This window comes from Nycticebus coucang, chromosome 7, assembly GCF_027406575.1.
Source record: "Nycticebus coucang isolate mNycCou1 chromosome 7, mNycCou1.pri, whole genome shotgun sequence".
Classification (NCBI taxonomy): domain Eukaryota; kingdom Metazoa; phylum Chordata; class Mammalia; order Primates; family Lorisidae; genus Nycticebus; species Nycticebus coucang.
Window position 1 is genome coordinate 113,884,316 of NC_069786.1, and position 7,966 is coordinate 113,892,281.

Genomic DNA, 7,966 nt, shown 5'->3' on the forward strand with positions numbered 1-7,966 from the left:
CCACTTTACTGATGAGGGAAAGTACCCTGGAAGTGCCCAAACTCCCCTGCCCTGGGGCTGGAGACCCCTCCACAGGGTGGTAGCTACCTATCCCTGGGTTCAGGAAACAGGCCAGGGGTGCTTGAAGAGAGGCTAGGGTACTCTGGGCACAGGCAGCCCCTCCATGGGGTCTGTAATCTGGCCATCCCTCTCTCATCCCCTTGAGTAGGGGACAGCTGTGTCTGCTCCCCTGGGAAGCACAATGGTTCTCAATCTTGGTGAACATTTGAATCAACAGGGATGCTTAGAAAAAAACAGCTGCCAGTGTGTCACCCTCAGAGAATCCCATCCAACTGGCCCAGGCAGGGTCTTTTTTTCTTTCTTAGGTTCCAGTGTAATTTGGCCCAGGGAAGTGATGAGAAGAATGTTGGAGTTAGGATGTCTGGGTTTGGATCCAGTCCCATCTCTTACCATTCCATTGCCTGGAGCTGCATCATGTGCCTTCTCTGAGTCTCAGTTTTCCTCATCTGTCTAATGGGGGCGATTTCTGCCTCAAACAAGAGGGTAGTGTCAAGGCGACTACATGTGTGAAGACGCTTGAAAAGCTACCGGGCAGTGTAGGACAGGCAGGTTACTGACCAGTTGGCCCTCCGCCGGACCTCACACCCCGCGGTGCTTGCTCAGCCCTTTTTTGCAACAATGAGCAGGGTGCTTCTCTGACAGTTGCCCATACAGCGCTTGAAGCAAAACCTTCGAAAGCTTTATGGGTGTGTGACCAGCACCTCTGCCGTGGCTGTAGCTCACACTAACCGACCAGTCGTGTGGCCCGGAAACCCTCCCTGAGAGGCAGCACAATTGCATTCTAGTAGGCAGATGGCTGGCTGGGCCGGGATCTCAGCAGCGGTCAAACAGACGGCGCCTCTTCCAAGTTTAAGCATGGCCGGGCTTCTACTGCCACCATGAGGTAGCATATGGAACTGCAGCCGAGCGCCTATGGGGTCTTGGAGAGAGCGTTGATCTTAGGAGCTCTCCCTGGCTGTCATTACAAGCCCTGCCCGGATGGCCTCAGAGAGAAGTGGGGGAAGGGACCTGGGAATCTGCACAGAAACATGCCTCCTATGTGCTTCTTAGGTAGAACTAGTGACTCAATTTGTAGGACCCAGTGCAAAATGAAAATATGGAGCCCCTTGTTGAGCAATAATTATTAAGGATGTGAAGACTGACAGCAGAGTGTTAGACCAAGCAGCTGCACAGGTTGCATGCCCATGACACTGTTGACCCATCTCGTATACCCTCTGGGTCTGAACAACCACTGCTGTAGTCCCTGAATAATAGCTGTGTTCAGTGTGAGGGTTCAGAGTGCTGGCGTGCAAGCAAGGCGGCCTTGGAGCAGGATCTGCAGGCTATAACTTCGGAGTTATGTGGCTTTGGACATGCTTCTAATCTATGAACCTTCTTTACTTCATATTTAAATATTGGGGTGCTTTCTTTCTCAAAGAGTTGCTTTGGGAATATAAAATCATTTCTGTCAATGTTTTTATTTGTTTTGTATCAGTTTGATATATTTTATAAGACATATATTCCTTTGTTAGAGTGCATTTCATAGGGTATAAGGAATAAATTAAATATTATGTAAAACAAAAAATATCATTTCTATCTTCTTCCTCTCAAAGAGAACATATACTAAGTGCTGCCTAAATATAGTTCTCACTGTCTGCTAGGCTCGATGTTAGGGTGTCAGGACATGAAGATGACAAAGATTATGGCCTTTGTCCTGAAGGGCTGATGTGCTCATGAAGGGATGGCCCTCGGTGCAATGGTGGAGAGCCTTCCAGCAGGTGCTGTGGGATTGAGTCGGGGAACTATCTCTGTCTGGCATCTCAGAGGAGGGTGTGAGGGCAGAGTTGCTGTAAGGAGGAAGTTGGAATCAGGGGGAAAGAAGTGGGGAGATGTGTGTACATGTACGTGGGTGTGTGTGCATCTGAGTATATATGAGTGTGTGTGTTTGGCTGGCTCAGACAGAGGTGCAAAGCCTTTAGTCATGAGCTGCACAATGAATTTGGACACCTGCATGTGGCTGGGGACACACGTGGTGGAGGGAGGATGCAGGCGGAGGAGCAGGTGAAAAGGAAACCAGAGCCATCTGGAGGGACCTCTGGTGCCTTGCTGAGGGATTTAAATTTGGCACCAAAAGCTAGCAAAGTGCCAAGGAGGGAAATTGGGCAGAGGATGGGCATGATGGGATAGGTGTTTGAGAGTGAACCATGGATGAGGTGTCCAGCATGGAGGAGAAGGCGCGGAAGGCCAGTGGGCAGGATGTCCTGTGGGAGGAATCCCAGAGAGCCAGGTGAGAAGTGGCAGGGCCTGAATGAGCATGGGTTGGGCAGATGGAAGGTCAGGTTCAAAGGTTGTCTGTGAGGTTGCTGATTCCTGGAAATTGGTGGCCTATTGGATGTAGGGGGTAAATGCAGAGTAGGACTGATGCCTGGGGCTTAGGCCTGGGCAGTGCAGTGGGCGTGGTGTCCTCCTATGGGGACAAAGGGGACCGGGGTGAAGAGGGAAGAGAAGGAGGAGGAGAAAGGATGGCTTAGTGGGGAGGAAGATGGGAAGATGATACTTCAAGTTTTCTTACTATTGAACTTGTACTTCATGAGGCCTAAGATAAAATGAGAGGGGCAAAGTGCCTGAGTTTTCAGGTGAGTTCAGCTTCAGGCACCTTGGATTTGAGTTGCCTGAGGGACATTGGGTGGAGAAGACATCCTTGAATTCCCTCTTTCTCATCCTGAGGTCCAATTCATGGGCAGTTCCCATCAGCGCTGTCTGTAAACCTCTGTCCATCTCTGTTTCTTCCTGTCCCTGTCCTTTGTCACCAGCACAGAGGGAGAGGGGGTGGTTGATGGGGGACAAGATGTGGGGAGGGGGAAAGAGGTTGTCCCTTGGGAGCAGAGGAAGACTGACACAGGAGGAGACAGGACACAGAGTTGGCTTTGGGAATGATCTTGCTGGGGTTGGGAGGAGAGAGGCGGGGAGTTCTCTTTGAGGGAGAGAAGGCACGGGCCAGCCAGGAGTGAGGGGATATGGGAAGGAGACATGTAGGGGTCCTAAGAGAAGCCTCAGGGTCTCTGGGAAGTTGGCCCACCAGGGGGTGGTGCTTTCCCTGCAGAGCCCCACGGACCTGTGCAGGAGGGCTGTCCCAGCTGGGCCACACAGCTGAGGGCTGGAGGGCAGGCATGGGGAACCCCGGAGGTGGGTTGTCCTGCCTCAGTCTCTCAGGATTAGACTGTAACTGGAATGTGAGAGTGGGATTTTCAGATTTCAGACCTGGAGCCCTTTGGGGTTCCAATGCTCAGCATGTGGTTTAAGCAAACAGTGCTGGGGACAGGGATGGAGTGCCCAGGCCGCTGGGGGTATGGGGAGAGGGCAGCTGCCAGCTGCCAGCTGCCTGTCTGCTGAACCTTGAGGAGCCCGGGAGTCGCCCGATCACTGGGTGCCTGGTAGGGCTGTGGAGGGGATCCCCAGCAGCCATAGGATGTGAGCAGGAAGATAAGAGCCAAGGGCTGCACAGAAGGGAAGGAGGCACAGGGGAGGAGAGGAAGGATGCACCATACGGGCCCTCTCTAGGCACCACTGGAGGGGGAAGAGGAGGAGGAGCCCCTCCCTCTCCCCCTCCCACATCTCTGCATCCTCCATCTTTACCTTCACTGTCATGAGGGAAGGGGCTTCACGGGGTAGGGCTCAAGTGACCTGGCATCTGAATGCTGCGCCCAGGCCTCCTCAGCTGGACTCCTCAACCAACTAAAGGCAATCTGGGTCCAACAAGTCTCAGGACCTGTGCCTGATGACAAGATAGCCCTTGGAGCAAGGCAGGGACACCCCAGGTGACATGGGCAGAGTAGAGCGCCTGGGGTCCCGAGCTGGGCAGAGGGGAGATACCACCAGCTCCATCTCCCAGTAGTGCCAGTGGGACACTTACAGGGCCACCTTCTGTGCAGCTAGCTCTGGGAACAAAGAGGGCCCCAGGGAGTTTCGGGAAGGGCCGGGGAGACAGGACATGGGGCCGGAGAGGAAGGGAGGTAGCAGGGTGACTGAGGTAGCCATAGGAGGATGCGTGACCGTGCCCTTCACACCACCAAAGGGTCAGAATCAGAGCTGCCATTTCAATTTTCCCCTTCGGTGGGCACAAACTGCAGCAGGGCTGAGTGGGAGCTGTAGATTCACCGTGGCCAGTGAGACCTGGAGGTAGGACTTATCTCTGCCAGGAGTTAAGACCTTACTAGGCACGGGATTAAGTGATGGAGAAACATTCTAGAAATGCCTTCTTCAAAATCCTCACCAAAGAGAAGAGACTCATCATTTGTGTAAGGGTAGATAAAAGCCACTTTATTTAACATCAGGGGCTGAGACTAGTTGATGGTAATAACAGCAATGGTCAGAAAAGTAGCTGACCAAGTACTGGATGCTGGCGGCCCTACGTCTTTGTGTGCATTAACTAGTTGCATCCTCATAACAGCTCTGTAAGGTTTTATCTGCAAGGACAGAGAGGTATCAGCAGGTTGAGAAGGTGCCCTGGGTCATGTGTCTGCAGAGACTTTTGAATGGTTGGAGAAGGGGCCACCAGAGTTCTGGGGCTAGGGCTTGTCCAGGAGGATCAGGGTCTCCTCTGGAGAGAGCAGGCTCCTCCTTGACCCAGCCTGGGTCCTCTCCCCTGCCCCACTGAATGGTGGCCCGAGGAGAGTCCTGGGTTGTCACCTCACCCTCTGTCTACCTTCCCTGAGCCCTTGGAGAACGCCAACGCAGGCTAACTGAAGGCATACCTTTATTAAATAAATGCTTTGTCATGACAAAAGACAAAGATCGAGGAGTAACATAAATTATAAGTTGAATAAATAGTATACAGCAATCTTCACTTTTTAATAAAACGTGAGATCCTCCGTTTTTTTTTCTTTTTTCTTTTTGTATTTATTTCCTTAAGTACAAAATGCTAACAGGAGCCGAGCTCTTCCGCATTCAGGTGATTTTTCCTGCTTTTGTTTTTGTTTGTTGATTTTTTAAAAATCCTTTTCACCAGTCAAGATTATGAGCATTTATTTTATTTTTTTAAAGTTGAAAACAAACAAGAAGAGAGAACAGACCTATGGTATGTATGTATGTAAAACTATAAAGAACTATAGTAATATGTGCTGTGGCTATTGCTGTTTTCAAAAAAAGAAAAAAAAAAAAACCAAAAAAAACAAAAAACCCAAACAACCAGTAGGTAACTCGGAATCTGAAGGAATCTTGTCTGACAACTGTGCTATCCATGTGTGCTACCGTGTGGTGGTGTGGTACAGATGGGGAACAGGCTGGTGACAGGGACCAGAGAAGTGGAGTGTGTGAGCAGGGTGGCCGGGGCCTCCCTACCTTCCCTTTCCCCATCCAAAAGGAGTTAGGAGAGGAGGCCAGAGTCTGTGGAATGGCTAACCTAAATGCTCCATTAGAAACCCAAGAAAGTATGTTTTAAAAAAGAAAACAAAAGCCTACAAGAAAAAAAAAAAAGGTTAGAAACAGCGCAAAATAATTCTTGCACTTTAGTGGTTTTAAAAATACAGACAGTACAAGGCCCAGGGTGTTGGCTGGTAAAACCCCCATTCATTCCCTTGTCCCTCCATTTTGCAAAACTGAGCCTCCTTTCTGCTGGAAGCCAAGCATGTCCCTTCCAAGACTAAAGGGTTTCTTCTCCTTGGCCTTCTCCTCTCTGAAGGTCCCATCTGGGGCCAGGGCTGAGTAGATGTAGGGAGGATGGTGGTGGTTAGCGCACCATGGTGGGGTCAAGGTGTTGGGGCCCAGCTCTCCAGCAGTGGCCAGCCCAGTGGGTAGACCCAGAGGTGGGGGTGGAAAGCTGGTTGTCAGGGGCTGAGAGGCCCTCCCTGGGCCTCCTGGGCCTATCTTCCTCCCGTGTGGGGCCAGGTGTCCCCATCCCCAGGCCTGGCTGTCAGAGAAACTTTCTAGTCTCTTCCTTCCTGGTGCTCTGCTCTGCCCAGTGGGTCAGGGCAGGCTGTAGAAGGAGGGTCAGTCCTGGCTGGGCCTTCCTCAGTTCCCTGGCAGTCATGGGGAAGACAGGGGTTCTTCTCCACTGCTGGAGTGAGGTGGGAGTCGAAAGTGGGAGGAGAGAGACCTTCCTGGGGCGTGGAGTGGGCAGGCCTTAGAACCAGAGCTAGGCCTGAGATAACCCAGAGTCCCAGGCCTCCAAGTAAGCAGATAGTTGGTCAAAGGGCAGCCTAGAGGCAAAGAGACCCCTGCTCAGGCCTGGACACATGCCCTTTGAAGGGGAGGAGCTGCTGTCTTCCTTCGGGGCTCCTTTCCCGGGGCAACCAGACCTCCATTTAGGAGGTTCAATCTCATCTGTCCACGAAGGTCCAACTTGTCTAGGGAATGAGCAGCTGCTCAGAAGCGCTTCTGTGAGCAGTGGACACACAGACTCGGGTTAGCAGGCATGAATGTCTGGTGGAGGTCACCCAGGCTGTGATTCCCCCACCATTGCTAACAGCAAAGGGCCAGCATAAAGGGCAGAGGCCTGCTCAGAGTCCAGCACACAGTGGGGAGAAGAGAGAGCTCCCCTTGGGAATCCAGTCCAGCCCTGGGAAGGATGGGGGAGTTTGCAGTTCCTGGCTCAGTCTTTTCTTAGGGGGAGTGGTACCCCAGTATCCACATGGCAGATCCCAGTAAGAAAACTGCTCAAGGTCCAGAGAAAGAATGGACAGAAAGAAGAGTGATGCGGAAAAGGTTTAGGGTACTGGCCTAAGACATGCAGAAATGTAAGTCAGGGCTTGGGGACAGTCATGCAGAGAGATGGGGTGCTCTGACTTCGCAGGTCAAGAAAGTCCTCACGGCTGCCGGACCACCGGGCCCTTTGTCTCCAGGAGCCTGAGCACCCCTCCCATCTTTAGCCAACTGTGTGTCCCAATTGTCTGTTGGGGGAGCAGGAGACAGCCCGAGGTGCACAGCTGTGGGAACATATTCGCTTCCTTGCTGTCCCTCTTCCTGATACATTTTCTTTTTCATTGCCCCAAGTTTGGTGCTGGAGGCAGTCTCCACTGTGTCATGCAGTCAGGAAAGAATAGGGAGAGCTGGGTCCATAGCAAGGAAGGGTCTCCTTTGTCAGTGTCCAAGCCCCCTTCCCTGGCAGGTTATCTTCAGCCTCACAGGACAGTTGGAGGCCATCCATTGGCTGAGGAAGTCAGTGGAGAATGGAACTTTTCTTGGTTTGGAATCTGGCTGCCATATGCCAGCACCCTTGAAGCACATTTCCTGGCTGTCCTGGGCCTCTTTTCCATCTGCCACTCTGGAGAGGGAGCAAGGACTGGCCAGCATAGGGGAAGAGTTTGAAGGATTCTTTGGCCTCCATCCCTCATCGTGGCTGAGGGTGGGCATCAGGCACTTCACAGGCATGACCATTGTCCACTGATCCTTTTTCCCATCCAACTTCCAAGGTCTAGGACCCACCCGCAGTTCCCACCTTCCCCTGCTCTGTGGCCTGGCTCAAGCTCATTTTTATTTCATGACCCATCCCCCCATTTTTCTCTCTCCTTCTTCTTGAATCCCAGAAGGCATATGGGTGTGGGGAGCCAAAGAAAAATCTACTGGCATTTCTTGCCTTCTGCCGCTTTGCTCCAAAGCTAGGATGGGGCAATTGGCCCCCATCCCTCCAGCCCTCCAGCCCATCTCTCCTGGCCTGAACAGTCCAGTTTACTGTTTCCCTGCCTGTGAAACCTTTCTCTGCCATCTCCCTCTTTGCCCTCTCTCATTTTAGTCTCTCTCCTGCTCTGCCAGTGTGGAGACTGAGGGAAGCTTCCAGAACTCAGGTCCTGTCCCGATGAAATGAAAGGGCCAGGGTGGGATCAGGGGGATTTATTGGGCTCATCTGGTGTGGTGTCCAGACACAGCTGCTTCCTTGGGGTTTAAAGACTAATTTGGGACATATCGGGGAATGTGGTGTCCATCCAGTGCT